The 15,592-nt window shown below is 63.0% G+C and overlaps 10 non-coding genes across 10 annotated transcripts; 6 read left to right on the forward strand and 4 right to left on the reverse strand.

Moving 5' to 3' along the window:
* Positions 1-2,521: 2,521 nt before the first annotated feature.
* TRNAG-GCC (transfer RNA glycine (anticodon GCC)) lies at positions 2,522-2,592 on the reverse strand. The gene has a single exon. It is a non-coding gene; the product is annotated as a tRNA-Gly (tRNA).
* Positions 2,593-4,270: 1,678 nt separating this feature from the next.
* On the reverse strand, positions 4,271-4,353 carry TRNAL-CAG (transfer RNA leucine (anticodon CAG)). The gene has a single exon. It is a non-coding gene; the product is annotated as a tRNA-Leu (tRNA).
* Positions 4,354-4,945: 592 nt separating this feature from the next.
* On the forward strand, positions 4,946-5,017 carry TRNAD-GUC (transfer RNA aspartic acid (anticodon GUC)). Its single transcript has one exon. It is a non-coding gene; the product is annotated as a tRNA-Asp (tRNA).
* A 622-nt stretch (positions 5,018-5,639) lies between these two features.
* TRNAG-UCC (transfer RNA glycine (anticodon UCC)) lies at positions 5,640-5,711 on the forward strand. Its single transcript has one exon. It is a non-coding gene; the product is annotated as a tRNA-Gly (tRNA).
* A 287-nt stretch (positions 5,712-5,998) lies between these two features.
* Positions 5,999-6,070, forward strand: TRNAE-CUC (transfer RNA glutamic acid (anticodon CUC)). The gene has a single exon. It is a non-coding gene; the product is annotated as a tRNA-Glu (tRNA).
* A 4,609-nt stretch (positions 6,071-10,679) lies between these two features.
* On the reverse strand, positions 10,680-10,750 carry TRNAG-GCC (transfer RNA glycine (anticodon GCC)). Its single transcript has one exon. It is a non-coding gene; the product is annotated as a tRNA-Gly (tRNA).
* A 1,678-nt stretch (positions 10,751-12,428) lies between these two features.
* On the reverse strand, positions 12,429-12,511 carry TRNAL-CAG (transfer RNA leucine (anticodon CAG)). The gene has a single exon. It is a non-coding gene; the product is annotated as a tRNA-Leu (tRNA).
* Positions 12,512-13,103: 592 nt separating this feature from the next.
* Positions 13,104-13,175, forward strand: TRNAD-GUC (transfer RNA aspartic acid (anticodon GUC)). Its single transcript has one exon. It is a non-coding gene; the product is annotated as a tRNA-Asp (tRNA).
* A 622-nt stretch (positions 13,176-13,797) lies between these two features.
* Positions 13,798-13,869, forward strand: TRNAG-UCC (transfer RNA glycine (anticodon UCC)). Its single transcript has one exon. It is a non-coding gene; the product is annotated as a tRNA-Gly (tRNA).
* Positions 13,870-14,156: 287 nt separating this feature from the next.
* TRNAE-CUC (transfer RNA glutamic acid (anticodon CUC)) lies at positions 14,157-14,228 on the forward strand. The gene has a single exon. It is a non-coding gene; the product is annotated as a tRNA-Glu (tRNA).
* The last annotated feature ends 1,364 nt before the right edge of the window (positions 14,229-15,592 follow it).

Consider the following 15,592-nt stretch of genomic DNA (forward strand, 5'->3'; position numbering starts at 1 on the left):
AAACGCAGCAGGGCGCAGTTTTTCCCCGCCCTGATAAGCCTGATGGTACTGCAGGAGACCAGGGCGTGTCTCAGGCCTTATCTCGACCGCATAGGACAGCCGTTCCCAGAGCGGCTGTTTATAGACCTCCCACCAGGAATGCATTCCCTTCCCAGAGTATTAATCTCAATATTCCTTGCTAGGAAAAGAATTTAGCGGTATCTTCCCTACTTGCACGTCCGCTTATGGGCTCTCTGCAAGAAGAAAACTACGGCGCTTTTTGCCCGACCCCGCAGTCAGTCAGACCTTATGGCTGTCTTCCCTTGTTCCCTAAAAATCGCTGTTATTCTATTCTTTCTCAAGGTGCACTGATTTCATATTGTTCAAACACACATGTTTTACAGTCAATTTGTACAGTTACCCCAATTATCACCGTGGTCCTGAGGTGACGTCCATCCTCAGCTTACGAAGATAACAGGATTCAGAGATTAAAGCAAAGACAGGCATAAGGAATTATAAAAGTATTATTTGGGAACCCATAAATGTCCATATAGAAATGAAATCTTCACAATTTATGTTCCTCTGCCCCAGCTCCAGCCGGCCCCTCCGTTCGGGGTCCCTGACTTCCCGCAACATACACGCGCACGTGTGTACACGTGCTCCCACTCACTGTTGACAGGTTTGAGATTCTCGCCTATTCTGGATGTGAAAACGACTCTCGAGAGGTCCCGTTATTTGGACCAACCTGGCCACGGGCATTGAAGCGTGGAGGACGCAGGAGCTGGTGGGGAAAACCCAACAGCCAAGCTGACCAAAGCCACATGTGCGGAGTTGGGGTTCATGATAGACTTGTAGCCGAGGTTTGCTTCCCATTGCCTGACCTACGCTCTCGATCTTCTCTCCAAGTGTCAAGGAACATGTGGAGACGGTACCTATCCCCAACGCCAAGATTCGCTGTGGAACTTTCTTCCCATCCCCTCCTTAGCACAGATGAGCCCAGTTCTCCAACCCTCTATTCAACCCGTATTGATCTTACTGTTTGGCTGATTCCCCGAGTCAATGGCAGAGGTCAGTCGACTTCTTGCCAATACTCTCTTTAGGGGCAAAGTAGAGGTCCAACCAACTGCACAAAGCTGTCCCGTGTCATTCGTGGGATCTTGGCACAGTCGGATCACCTGCAGAGAGAGACCAGACCCTATCGGGGATGGAGAGGTTTGCCATCCCCACGGGAGGCTGGCTTGCTTGCCAGGGCGATGTGGGTGGATGTCAGCGGGTGACAGTGATGGACGAAGGTGTCCGTTCCCGTGGCTGGCGTCCAGCCCAGCCCGGGGCAAGGGGCTGACACCAAGGAAAGGAGAGAAGCATGTCGTGTGCTGGGAGCTGGAAGAAAGAGTCCAGGGTGTCCAGGGGGTGCAGAGGACTGGCTGGCAAGGTCTGGGAGTGAGGCTATCCAGTCAAACGGAAGTCGTGCAGAGGCCTGGGGCGTTAGGGCACCTCGCGGGCTGCCCATGCGGTCGGAGGGATCGCAGCTGGTGGCGGAGCTGCCATGTGTCTGAAGAGCCTGAAGGAGGCCAGGGTTGAGGGATATGAGTCGTGTGAGAGAGGGGCATTGACGGCGAGAGGGAGAGCTGGATGTGCGAGAGAGAGAGAGACAGAGAGATAGAGTCACAGAGAGAGAGAGAGAGAGAGAGAGAGAGAGAGCGCGCGAGAGAGAGCTGGAGACCCAGTGAGACAGAGAGAGAGAGGGAGTGAGAATGTGTGTGTGTGTCTGTGTGTGTGTGAGTGAAAAGGCGGTTGGGGTGAGAAAAAGACGGCGGAGGGAGGGCTGAGCCTGAAGGCTGGACGGAAGAGTACATTGTCAGCGGGTGGGTCTTGGAAGGAAGGAAGTCTGTGTGGTCAAGGGGGATCCCCGCCGGGGAGACTGGGATGCTGCTTGGGCTGGGCAGTCAGAATACGGAGTGGGGCTGGGGTGAGGTGACAAGCAGCCCAGGGTGGGGCAGACATCGTGACAGAGCGACTGGAGGCCACGTCCCGCGTCCCGAAGGGGTAGGGAATGCAACTGGACCCCAGACATAAATAAGCCGTCTTCAGGATGGAAGGGCAACCATGGCAACATTTTCTGGATGTGGGGAGCCATCGAGGGGGAGAGAGAGAGACCAAGAGGTAGAGGTGGTGAAGGGTGAAGAGAAGAGGTGGGGCGAGTGGGTGCAAGCCCGTGGTGCCTGGCGATATTCCTTGAAGTGAAATGCGTCGGGCAGAGGTGGTGGCAGGGTAGTGAAGAGAAACAGGACCAGGAGGTTGCCAAGGGCTGGTGTCTGGCGTGCTTTCGTGTTTGGAGGGGTTGTTTTTACCAAGGAAGGGGGGAGGGGTCAGCCTCACCCGCAAGTCAGTGGAGAGAGGCACGGAAGAAAGGGCAGAGGGGCATCGCGCGTGGGAGCGCAGCCGTTGCAGGACACGCTGGCGCGCCCGGAGTGTAAGGAGGCGGCAGAGGCGAGCGCAGCTCCATTTGGAGCAGCAGCAGCACCAAAATGGGAGGGCGTGCTGCATGGGCCGGGAATCGAACCCGGGCCTCCCGCGTGGCAGGCGAGAATTCTACCACTGAACCACCCATGCACCGATGGTAAACGCCAACGGAAGCTGGCACAGCGGAACTCGCCACCAGCCGCCGTTCACTGGTCACCGCCTGCCGTGGGTCTCCGTCCCATTGGGGCGTCCACGAGAGGCTGGCCCGACGGGGCGAGCAGAAGGGGAGGCTCCCGTCACGTCGAGGGACCTGGGGCGCGGCGCGGAGGGAGAGCGGAGGGAGAGAGGCCGACTCCTCCCGTCTTGCGCTTTCTCTGCCGCCCAGAGCCCAGAGACTGCCCGCCGGGGTGGCCAGGGGAAGGACCAGCCGTGGCCCGCGCCCGAATGCCCCGTGTGGGCAGCTGAGCTGTGGCGGGCCTTGCTGAGCGCGGATCCCCGGCCCAGACCCAGAGTTTTTCTTTTGTGTTTGTTTTGTTTTGTTTTCTTTGTTGTTGTTGTTGTTGTTGTTGTTGTTGTTGTTCCGGCCGGGCTGGCCTTCTCGCTTGTGTCAGCTGCGGGTGGGTGTGGGGGTGGGTGTGTCAGCGTGTCAGCGAGCGGGGGCGGCGATGGGGGACGGGTCTCGCAGCCGCCGCGTGCGGCTCAGAAACGCAGACCAAGTCCGTGGGCGCCTCGCTTCTGCGCTCTGACCCAGGCCACCGGCTCGCACTCGGGGTCCGGCCCCGATGGGCTGGCAGGGAGGCTGGAGCGCCAGAAAGGAGCGGAGGAGCGCTTTGGCAGAGCCGCAGCTGGCTGACCCGGGAGAAGGCGCGCTGGGTGTGGCTGGGACGGCCCAGGCCGCGGCTTCCCGCGTGGGGATGCGGTGTGGTGTGGCGCAGAGCTGTCCCGGCGGGGCCTGGCGTTTGTGGGCGCGTGACGGGGATCTAGGGCTTCCGCTCGTGATTCCTCGTTGGCTATCTTTCCGGGTACGGACTCGCCTGCCAGGCTGTGTGCAGGGATCCCGCTGCCTCTGGCCGGCAGGCGTCCCGGCTGCAGGTGGGCCGGCAGGCAGGTGTTAGCGGGAAGGGAGCACAAGTAGCGAGGTGAGATCGGCGACCTGCCTAGGGCGTCGGGAGAGTGGAATGCGCAGGCGGGGTCCGAGGGGTACCGGAGGAAAGGGCAGGATGTTGGATGGCGTGCCTGTGGTGGGAGAAGTGTGCGCGGCTCCAAGAGCGGGTCGCTCGCTCGCTGCTGTTCGGCGGTCAGAGGTTGGAGGGTGAAACCGAGCGGGCTGTGCACGCCGGAGGCCTCTGGGCAGCGCAGCGGCGATTCAAGGCGGTGGGCGCTGGGCCCTGGGCGCTGGGCGGAGGCCGGTGGGAGGAAGGCGGGAAAAGGAGGAATAGGGGCAGAGTCTGGGCTGCGTCTGTTTGGGCGAGTGAGGAGAAGGCGGGCGGAGGAGATAGGTAGGGAAGAGCGTGGAAGGTGGTCGCGGTCGCTCGCTGTGTGTGTGGGGCCAGGGAAGAGGGCGTGTGAGGTGGTGGGGAGTGCGTCTGTCCGAAGGGCAATCGGTAAAGGGTCGCGGGCGCTGGCGCATGGTCCTGGGCTGTTTCTGCGACGGCCGGCGGGTGGGCAGGAAGAAGGGACGTGCCTGAGAAGCGGCGGCGTTTTGGAGGCTTGCTTCAAGGGGGCTGGAGTTTGGAGAGTGGGCAAGGGCTCAAGGCAGGAACCGACCAAAGGTGCTCCAGGGTTGCGATGGGCGTTGCCCTCCGGCGGGCGGGCCAAAAGGTCGGGTTGTCAGGAGTGGGATTCGAACCCACGCCTCCAGGGGAGACTGCGACCTGAACGCAGCGCCTTAGACCGCTCGGCCATCCTGACGGCGCGCCGGGGCGCGTCGCCGCTCGCCTGGCTGGGACCCGGCGCGAACGCCGGCGCCCTTGGCCGGCGCCTGCCTGGGTTCGGTGCGCAACCGACGGACCGCGGGGCCGGAGCGGGCGCCGAGTGAACGGAGCCGGCCGGCGTTGGCGTGGACGCCTCCGCGTCCCCACCCCGGACCCAAACGGTCCGCGTCGGGCCGGGCGCCGCCGCCCGCCCCCGCGCCCGCGCCTCCGCTGGCGGAACCCCGCAGGGCGCGCGCCCACCACGTCCTAGGAGCAGCAGCCTGGCTGTTTCGCCCGCAGCCTCTTCCTGCCGGCGCGATCCCCGCGCTGGAGACGGCAGGCAGGGCGCAAGGGGAGGTTCCACGCCGCTCCGGTAGCTGTCGGGGTCCGGCTCCGGGTCCCAGTGGGGACCGCAGGGTGCTTTGTTGGGTGTCGGGGTAGGCCGCGCCAACGGTGGCGGGTGGCGGGTGGCGGGTGGCGGGTGGAGGGCGAGCAGGCGCGGGGCCCCTGCGGTCGGGGGAGGGGATCAAGGCAGGGCTAGGCGTCCGCGGTCGGAGTGGGGTCTGGCGTCCCGGCGACCGTGGCCGTCGTCCTCGTTAGTATAGTGGTGAGTATCCCCGCCTGTCACGCGGGAGACCGGGGTTCGATTCCCCGACGGGGAGGCAGCAGTCCTTTTAGGGCCGCCGCCTCGGACCCAGCCTGTGGGCCCTCCTTCTCCTTCCTCCGCCCTCCAGCTAGTCGCAGGGCGCCATCCCGGGCCTGACCTGCCTGGCCCCTTGGCCCCCTGGGCCCTCTGGGCCCCCTTGGCCTCAGGGGCCCCCTTGGCCTCCTCCCTTTTCTTCTCGCCCGCCGCTTGATCGCCACAGCCGGGCGGCCTCCTCTGGCCCCCAGGGCGCCCAGCGAGCTGCCGGCCCAAAGTGGTTGTGGGAAGAGGCTTTCTGCCACTTGGCACAGGGCCCGGCGGCGGTCGGTGGGAGGCGGAGGAGTTGAGGACCCTGTGGACGCCGGCCGTGTGCCCCCCGGACACCTGGTGGAGAAGGACTCCGGCGGCCCCGGTCTGCGAGGGAGCGAGAGCGCCCCCAGACGCAGAACGGGGGCGGAACGGGGCAGCCGCGCTCGCCTTGCACCGGTGGGGCGCGGGCCGGCCTTTGGCGGGGCCGTGGCAGCGCGGAGCTGCGGGCGGGCAGGCGGACGGCCGGGGCGTCGGGGCGCTGCTGCGCCGGGCGTGGGCGGCGCGCTCGTGGGAGCCCCGGGCCGGCGTGGCGGGGCTGCCCGCGCCGTGCGGCGTTGGTGGTATAGTGGTGAGCATAGCTGCCTTCCAAGCAGTTGACCCGGGTTCGATTCCCGGCCAACGCAGCGGGCCGACCTTTTGCGGAGGTCCCCGGCGCGGGGCTCGTGTCGGAGCTTGGCCAGGGGCTGCGTGCGTGTGCGCCCGGGAAGGAGGGGCGCGGTGTTTGGAGGGTGTGCTGCGAACAGGGCCAGAGCTGCTGGTTGGGGCGGGCGGGTTGCCGCCCGCGTCTCCGGGGCTGGTTGCGGGTGTTTGTTTTAAAGGGAAGCAGGGGACAGGCGCCAAGGTAGCGCCCAATGCTGGGGCCACAGGCGCTGGGGCCAGGAGGCCCAAGCCGGGCCCTGAAGGCCGTCTCTCCCTGGTGGTCTAGTGGTTAGGATTCGGCGCTCTCACCGCCGCGGCCCGGGTTCGATTCCCGGTCAGGGAAGCCTTCCTTCTTTGGCTCTGCCTGCCAACTGCCAGGCCCCTTCACACCTCCCCTTTTGACCAACAGGCTCCCTCGCTTCTCAGGCGCCCCAGCCACAACCTCCGGCGGCCTCCACGTGCGCCCCCACCTCCCAGCCTACCTCCACCCCTCCGTCCTTTTGGCCTCGCTGGCGCCACCTTCGCAACATCCGCGTCACAGTTCTTCCTTGTCAGGTGCTCGCCTCCCTCCCACTCTTTCTCAGTGGCAAGGCCCACCGGCCGGGTCAGGCTTTCTCCTCCCATGGCCGCCAGGTGACCGCGGCCACTACCGCCGCCGCCGCCGCCGCCCACCTCGCACCCTCGTCTGGCCACGGAATGGGCCAGGACTCTCGAGCAGAGCGGCTTCCGCCAAGCCAAGCCGGGTGGCTGACGGGCCACTTCTCTCTCGGCTGCGGGGGATCTGCGCCCAGCGTTTGGGCCACGTGCCAGAGCCACTCATGCCAGCAAGCGCACTGGCTTTTCCAAGGCGTGCCAGACCCTTGGAGCGCGGGATCCGTGACTGGGCTCCACGGGTGTCAGCGGCTTTGGTAGAAATGGCAGCGGAACTTGAGGAGCCGAGACCACGGGCCATGGCGCTGGGGAGCCAGAGCTGTGACAATCGCCCTTGTAGCATGATTATGTTTTTCTTCATGCGGACATGATATTGATGGGACTCCTGTGACATGCGGTAACACGTGTAGATTGCGTGGCGATCGATGATCAACTGAGGGGATGTAGGGCATCCATCCCGTGGGTATCTGTCATCTCTACCTGTTGGGAACACCTCAGGTGCTGTCTTCCAGCTCTGAAACACACGCTAATACATCGTTGTGACCCCTAGTGGCCCCACTCTGCCATGGAACATTATTAGAACGTATTGCCTCCGTCGAAACGCATGCTCGTACCCATTTCGCCAACCTCTCTTCACCCCAGTCACCCACCCACCCTCTCCAGCCTCTGGTGTCTATCGTTCTGCTCTCTACCTCCACAAGGTGAACTTTCTGATTGTTCAATTCCCACGATTGGAATCAGAACCTGCCCTCCGTGTCTTTCTGTGCCCGGCTCATTTGAGGTTACATCGTGACCTTTAGTTCCACCTCTGTTGCTGCAGACGAGAGGATTTCCTTCCTTTCTATGGCCAAATCGTATTCCATGGTGTCCACATGCCACGTTTTCGTTAATCCATTTCCCGGCCGATGGACACTTAGGTTGATTCGACGTTTCTGCAATTGTGAACAGTGCTGCAGTAAACATGGGGGTGCAGGTATCCCTCGGAAATTCAGATTTCCTGGTGCTTTGGTTAAACACCCATCCGCGGGATTGCCGGGCCCAAAGGTAGCTCTACCTTGAATTATCTGTGTGCGAGGGGTTGGGGGGAGGTGGCAGGGTAGGGTTGGGGTGGGGTTTTGTTTGTTTGTCAGTTTGTTGCATTTTGTTTTCAGATATCTCCATGCCGTTTTTCCTGGCGGCTGTACTTATTCGCCTTTCCGCCGACGGGGTCTAAGTCTTGCCTTTTGTCTACCTCGTCGCCAGGGTTGGTTATTTTCCCTCCGGCTTTAATGATAGCCATCCTAAGCGGGGTAAGATGACAGCTCCTCGTGGTTTTCATTTGCATTTCCCCGACGATGGGTGACGGTGAGCATTTTCTTCATACACCTATCGGGGGAACCCGCCCCCGATATTTCGGCCTAGGTTCCTTCTATTTTCCGTAAGTGCCGGCCGGCTGAGAAATAAAGAGGGAGAGTACAAAGAGAGGAATTTGACAGCTGGGCCGCCGGGGGTGACATCACATATCGGTAGGACCGTGATGCCCACCCGAGCCTCAAAACCGGCAAGTTTTTGTTAAGGCTTTCAAAAGGGGAGGGGGTGTACGAACGGGGAGTAGGTACAAAGATCACATGCTTCGAAGGGCAAAAAGCAGAACACAGATCGCATGCTTCTGAGGGAACAGGGCAAAGGGCAAAAGCAGATTTATTGATAAGGGTCTACGTTCAGCGGTGCACGTATTGTCTTGATAAACATCTCAAACAACAGAAAACGGGGTTCGAGAGCAGACAACCGGCCTGACCACAAACGCAGCAGGGCGCAGTTTTTCCCCGCCCTGATAAGCCTGATGGTACTGCAGGAGACCAGGGCGTGTCTCAGGCCTTATCTCGACCGCATAGGACAGCCGTTCCCAGAGCGGCTGTTTATAGACCTCCCACCAGGAATGCATTCCCTTCCCAGAGTATTAATCTCAATATTCCTTGCTAGGAAAAGAATTTAGCGGTATCTTCCCTACTTGCACGTCCGCTTATGGGCTCTCTGCAAGAAGAAAACTACGGCGCTTTTTGCCCGACCCCGCAGTCAGTCAGACCTTATGGCTGTCTTCCCTTGTTCCCTAAAAATCGCTGTTATTCTATTCTTTCTCAAGGTGCACTGATTTCATATTGTTCAAACACACATGTTTTACAGTCAATTTGTACAGTTACCCCAATTATCACCGTGGTCCTGAGGTGACGTCCATCCTCAGCTTACGAAGATAACAGGATTCAGAGATTAAAGCAAAGACAGGCATAAGGAATTATAAAAGTATTATTTGGGAACCCATAAATGTCCATATAGAAATGAAATCTTCACAATTTATGTTCCTCTGCCCCAGCTCCAGCCGGCCCCTCCGTTCGGGGTCCCTGACTTCCCGCAACATACACGCGCACGTGTGTACACGTGCTCCCACTCACTGTTGACAGGTTTGAGATTCTCGCCTATTCTGGATGTGAAAACGACTCTCGAGAGGTCCCGTTATTTGGACCAACCTGGCCACGGGCATTGAAGCGTGGAGGACGCAGGAGCTGGTGGGGAAAACCCAACAGCCAAGCTGACCAAAGCCACATGTGCGGAGTTGGGGTTCATGATAGACTTGTAGCCGAGGTTTGCTTCCCATTGCCTGACCTACGCTCTCGATCTTCTCTCCAAGTGTCAAGGAACATGTGGAGACGGTACCTATCCCCAACGCCAAGATTCGCTGTGGAACTTTCTTCCCATCCCCTCCTTAGCACAGATGAGCCCAGTTCTCCAACCCTCTATTCAACCCGTATTGATCTTACTGTTTGGCTGATTCCCCGAGTCAATGGCAGAGGTCAGTCGACTTCTTGCCAATACTCTCTTTAGGGGCAAAGTAGAGGTCCAACCAACTGCACAAAGCTGTCCCGTGTCATTCGTGGGATCTTGGCACAGTCGGATCACCTGCAGAGAGAGACCAGACCCTATCGGGGATGGAGAGGTTTGCCATCCCCACGGGAGGCTGGCTTGCTTGCCAGGGCGATGTGGGTGGATGTCAGCGGGTGACAGTGATGGACGAAGGTGTCCGTTCCCGTGGCTGGCGTCCAGCCCAGCCCGGGGCAAGGGGCTGACACCAAGGAAAGGAGAGAAGCATGTCGTGTGCTGGGAGCTGGAAGAAAGAGTCCAGGGTGTCCAGGGGGTGCAGAGGACTGGCTGGCAAGGTCTGGGAGTGAGGCTATCCAGTCAAACGGAAGTCGTGCAGAGGCCTGGGGCGTTAGGGCACCTCGCGGGCTGCCCATGCGGTCGGAGGGATCGCAGCTGGTGGCGGAGCTGCCATGTGTCTGAAGAGCCTGAAGGAGGCCAGGGTTGAGGGATATGAGTCGTGTGAGAGAGGGGCATTGACGGCGAGAGGGAGAGCTGGATGTGCGAGAGAGAGAGAGACAGAGAGATAGAGTCACAGAGAGAGAGAGAGAGAGAGAGAGAGAGAGAGCGCGCGAGAGAGAGCTGGAGACCCAGTGAGACAGAGAGAGAGAGGGAGTGAGAATGTGTGTGTGTGTCTGTGTGTGTGTGAGTGAAAAGGCGGTTGGGGTGAGAAAAAGACGGCGGAGGGAGGGCTGAGCCTGAAGGCTGGACGGAAGAGTACATTGTCAGCGGGTGGGTCTTGGAAGGAAGGAAGTCTGTGTGGTCAAGGGGGATCCCCGCCGGGGAGACTGGGATGCTGCTTGGGCTGGGCAGTCAGAATACGGAGTGGGGCTGGGGTGAGGTGACAAGCAGCCCAGGGTGGGGCAGACATCGTGACAGAGCGACTGGAGGCCACGTCCCGCGTCCCGAAGGGGTAGGGAATGCAACTGGACCCCAGACATAAATAAGCCGTCTTCAGGATGGAAGGGCAACCATGGCAACATTTTCTGGATGTGGGGAGCCATCGAGGGGGAGAGAGAGAGACCAAGAGGTAGAGGTGGTGAAGGGTGAAGAGAAGAGGTGGGGCGAGTGGGTGCAAGCCCGTGGTGCCTGGCGATATTCCTTGAAGTGAAATGCGTCGGGCAGAGGTGGTGGCAGGGTAGTGAAGAGAAACAGGACCAGGAGGTTGCCAAGGGCTGGTGTCTGGCGTGCTTTCGTGTTTGGAGGGGTTGTTTTTACCAAGGAAGGGGGGAGGGGTCAGCCTCACCCGCAAGTCAGTGGAGAGAGGCACGGAAGAAAGGGCAGAGGGGCATCGCGCGTGGGAGCGCAGCCGTTGCAGGACACGCTGGCGCGCCCGGAGTGTAAGGAGGCGGCAGAGGCGAGCGCAGCTCCATTTGGAGCAGCAGCAGCACCAAAATGGGAGGGCGTGCTGCATGGGCCGGGAATCGAACCCGGGCCTCCCGCGTGGCAGGCGAGAATTCTACCACTGAACCACCCATGCACCGATGGTAAACGCCAACGGAAGCTGGCACAGCGGAACTCGCCACCAGCCGCCGTTCACTGGTCACCGCCTGCCGTGGGTCTCCGTCCCATTGGGGCGTCCACGAGAGGCTGGCCCGACGGGGCGAGCAGAAGGGGAGGCTCCCGTCACGTCGAGGGACCTGGGGCGCGGCGCGGAGGGAGAGCGGAGGGAGAGAGGCCGACTCCTCCCGTCTTGCGCTTTCTCTGCCGCCCAGAGCCCAGAGACTGCCCGCCGGGGTGGCCAGGGGAAGGACCAGCCGTGGCCCGCGCCCGAATGCCCCGTGTGGGCAGCTGAGCTGTGGCGGGCCTTGCTGAGCGCGGATCCCCGGCCCAGACCCAGAGTTTTTCTTTTGTGTTTGTTTTGTTTTGTTTTCTTTGTTGTTGTTGTTGTTGTTGTTGTTGTTGTTGTTCCGGCCGGGCTGGCCTTCTCGCTTGTGTCAGCTGCGGGTGGGTGTGGGGGTGGGTGTGTCAGCGTGTCAGCGAGCGGGGGCGGCGATGGGGGACGGGTCTCGCAGCCGCCGCGTGCGGCTCAGAAACGCAGACCAAGTCCGTGGGCGCCTCGCTTCTGCGCTCTGACCCAGGCCACCGGCTCGCACTCGGGGTCCGGCCCCGATGGGCTGGCAGGGAGGCTGGAGCGCCAGAAAGGAGCGGAGGAGCGCTTTGGCAGAGCCGCAGCTGGCTGACCCGGGAGAAGGCGCGCTGGGTGTGGCTGGGACGGCCCAGGCCGCGGCTTCCCGCGTGGGGATGCGGTGTGGTGTGGCGCAGAGCTGTCCCGGCGGGGCCTGGCGTTTGTGGGCGCGTGACGGGGATCTAGGGCTTCCGCTCGTGATTCCTCGTTGGCTATCTTTCCGGGTACGGACTCGCCTGCCAGGCTGTGTGCAGGGATCCCGCTGCCTCTGGCCGGCAGGCGTCCCGGCTGCAGGTGGGCCGGCAGGCAGGTGTTAGCGGGAAGGGAGCACAAGTAGCGAGGTGAGATCGGCGACCTGCCTAGGGCGTCGGGAGAGTGGAATGCGCAGGCGGGGTCCGAGGGGTACCGGAGGAAAGGGCAGGATGTTGGATGGCGTGCCTGTGGTGGGAGAAGTGTGCGCGGCTCCAAGAGCGGGTCGCTCGCTCGCTGCTGTTCGGCGGTCAGAGGTTGGAGGGTGAAACCGAGCGGGCTGTGCACGCCGGAGGCCTCTGGGCAGCGCAGCGGCGATTCAAGGCGGTGGGCGCTGGGCCCTGGGCGCTGGGCGGAGGCCGGTGGGAGGAAGGCGGGAAAAGGAGGAATAGGGGCAGAGTCTGGGCTGCGTCTGTTTGGGCGAGTGAGGAGAAGGCGGGCGGAGGAGATAGGTAGGGAAGAGCGTGGAAGGTGGTCGCGGTCGCTCGCTGTGTGTGTGGGGCCAGGGAAGAGGGCGTGTGAGGTGGTGGGGAGTGCGTCTGTCCGAAGGGCAATCGGTAAAGGGTCGCGGGCGCTGGCGCATGGTCCTGGGCTGTTTCTGCGACGGCCGGCGGGTGGGCAGGAAGAAGGGACGTGCCTGAGAAGCGGCGGCGTTTTGGAGGCTTGCTTCAAGGGGGCTGGAGTTTGGAGAGTGGGCAAGGGCTCAAGGCAGGAACCGACCAAAGGTGCTCCAGGGTTGCGATGGGCGTTGCCCTCCGGCGGGCGGGCCAAAAGGTCGGGTTGTCAGGAGTGGGATTCGAACCCACGCCTCCAGGGGAGACTGCGACCTGAACGCAGCGCCTTAGACCGCTCGGCCATCCTGACGGCGCGCCGGGGCGCGTCGCCGCTCGCCTGGCTGGGACCCGGCGCGAACGCCGGCGCCCTTGGCCGGCGCCTGCCTGGGTTCGGTGCGCAACCGACGGACCGCGGGGCCGGAGCGGGCGCCGAGTGAACGGAGCCGGCCGGCGTTGGCGTGGACGCCTCCGCGTCCCCACCCCGGACCCAAACGGTCCGCGTCGGGCCGGGCGCCGCCGCCCGCCCCCGCGCCCGCGCCTCCGCTGGCGGAACCCCGCAGGGCGCGCGCCCACCACGTCCTAGGAGCAGCAGCCTGGCTGTTTCGCCCGCAGCCTCTTCCTGCCGGCGCGATCCCCGCGCTGGAGACGGCAGGCAGGGCGCAAGGGGAGGTTCCACGCCGCTCCGGTAGCTGTCGGGGTCCGGCTCCGGGTCCCAGTGGGGACCGCAGGGTGCTTTGTTGGGTGTCGGGGTAGGCCGCGCCAACGGTGGCGGGTGGCGGGTGGCGGGTGGCGGGTGGAGGGCGAGCAGGCGCGGGGCCCCTGCGGTCGGGGGAGGGGATCAAGGCAGGGCTAGGCGTCCGCGGTCGGAGTGGGGTCTGGCGTCCCGGCGACCGTGGCCGTCGTCCTCGTTAGTATAGTGGTGAGTATCCCCGCCTGTCACGCGGGAGACCGGGGTTCGATTCCCCGACGGGGAGGCAGCAGTCCTTTTAGGGCCGCCGCCTCGGACCCAGCCTGTGGGCCCTCCTTCTCCTTCCTCCGCCCTCCAGCTAGTCGCAGGGCGCCATCCCGGGCCTGACCTGCCTGGCCCCTTGGCCCCCTGGGCCCTCTGGGCCCCCTTGGCCTCAGGGGCCCCCTTGGCCTCCTCCCTTTTCTTCTCGCCCGCCGCTTGATCGCCACAGCCGGGCGGCCTCCTCTGGCCCCCAGGGCGCCCAGCGAGCTGCCGGCCCAAAGTGGTTGTGGGAAGAGGCTTTCTGCCACTTGGCACAGGGCCCGGCGGCGGTCGGTGGGAGGCGGAGGAGTTGAGGACCCTGTGGACGCCGGCCGTGTGCCCCCCGGACACCTGGTGGAGAAGGACTCCGGCGGCCCCGGTCTGCGAGGGAGCGAGAGCGCCCCCAGACGCAGAACGGGGGCGGAACGGGGCAGCCGCGCTCGCCTTGCACCGGTGGGGCGCGGGCCGGCCTTTGGCGGGGCCGTGGCAGCGCGGAGCTGCGGGCGGGCAGGCGGACGGCCGGGGCGTCGGGGCGCTGCTGCGCCGGGCGTGGGCGGCGCGCTCGTGGGAGCCCCGGGCCGGCGTGGCGGGGCTGCCCGCGCCGTGCGGCGTTGGTGGTATAGTGGTGAGCATAGCTGCCTTCCAAGCAGTTGACCCGGGTTCGATTCCCGGCCAACGCAGCGGGCCGACCTTTTGCGGAGGTCCCCGGCGCGGGGCTCGTGTCGGAGCTTGGCCAGGGGCTGCGTGCGTGTGCGCCCGGGAAGGAGGGGCGCGGTGTTTGGAGGGTGTGCTGCGAACAGGGCCAGAGCTGCTGGTTGGGGCGGGCGGGTTGCCGCCCGCGTCTCCGGGGCTGGTTGCGGGTGTTTGTTTTAAAGGGAAGCAGGGGACAGGCGCCAAGGTAGCGCCCAATGCTGGGGCCACAGGCGCTGGGGCCAGGAGGCCCAAGCCGGGCCCTGAAGGCCGTCTCTCCCTGGTGGTCTAGTGGTTAGGATTCGGCGCTCTCACCGCCGCGGCCCGGGTTCGATTCCCGGTCAGGGAAGCCTTCCTTCTTTGGCTCTGCCTGCCAACTGCCAGGCCCCTTCACACCTCCCCTTTTGACCAACAGGCTCCCTCGCTTCTCAGGCGCCCCAGCCACAACCTCCGGCGGCCTCCACGTGCGCCCCCACCTCCCAGCCTACCTCCACCCCTCCGTCCTTTTGGCCTCGCTGGCGCCACCTTCGCAACATCCGCGTCACAGTTCTTCCTTGTCAGGTGCTCGCCTCCCTCCCACTCTTTCTCAGTGGCAAGGCCCACCGGCCGGGTCAGGCTTTCTCCTCCCATGGCCGCCAGGTGACCGCGGCCACTACCGCGGCCGCCGCCGCCCACCTCGCACCCTCGTCTGGCCACGGAATGGGCCAGGACTCTCGAGCAGAGCGGCTTCCGCCAAGCCAAGCCGGGTGGCTGACGGGCCACTTCTCTCTCGGCTGCGGGGGATCTGCGCCCAGCGTTTGGGCCACGTGCCAGAGCCACTCATGCCAGCAAGCGCACTGGCTTTTCCAAGGCGTGCCAGACCCTTGGAGCGCGGGATCCGTGACTGGGCTCCACGGGTGTCAGCGGCTTTGGTAGAAATGGCAGCGGAACTTGAGGAGCCGAGACCACGGGCCATGGCGCTGGGGAGCCAGAGCTGTGACAATCGCCCTTGTAGCATGATTATGTTTTTCTTCATGCGGACATGATATTGATGGGACTCCTGTGACATGCGGTAACACGTGTAGATTGCGTGGCGATCGATGATCAACTGAGGGGATGTAGGGCATCCATCCCGTGGGTATCTGTCATCTCTACCTGTTGGGAACACCTCAGGTGCTGTCTTCCAGCTCTGAAACACACGCTAATACATCGTTGTGACCCCTAGTGGCCCCACTCTGCCATGGAACATTATTAGAACGTATTGCCTCCGTCGAAACGCATGCTCGTACCCATTTCGCCAACCTCTCTTCACCCCAGTCACCCACCCACCCTCTCCAGCCTCTGGTGTCTATCGTTCTGCTCTCTACCTCCACAAGGTGAACTTTCTGATTGTTCAATTCCCACGATTGGAATCAGAACCTGCCCTCCGTGTCTTTCTGTGCCCGGCTCATTTGAGGTTACATCGTGACCTTTAGTTCCACCTCTGTTGCTGCAGACGAGAGGATTTCCTTCCTTTCTATGGCCAAATCGTATTCCATGGTGTCCACATGCCACGTTTTCGTTAATCCATTTCCCGGCCGATGGACACTTAGGTTGATTCGACGTTTCTGCAATTGTGAACAGTGCTGCAGTAAACATGGGGGTGCAGGTATCCCTCGGAAATTCAGATTTCCTGGTGCTTTGGTTAAACACCCATCCGCGGGATTGCCGGGCCCAAAGGTAGCTCTACCTTGA

The sequence above is a fragment of the Macaca mulatta genome, chromosome 1 (genome assembly GCF_049350105.2).
Source record: "Macaca mulatta isolate MMU2019108-1 chromosome 1, T2T-MMU8v2.0, whole genome shotgun sequence".
NCBI lineage: Eukaryota > Metazoa > Chordata > Mammalia > Primates > Cercopithecidae > Macaca > Macaca mulatta.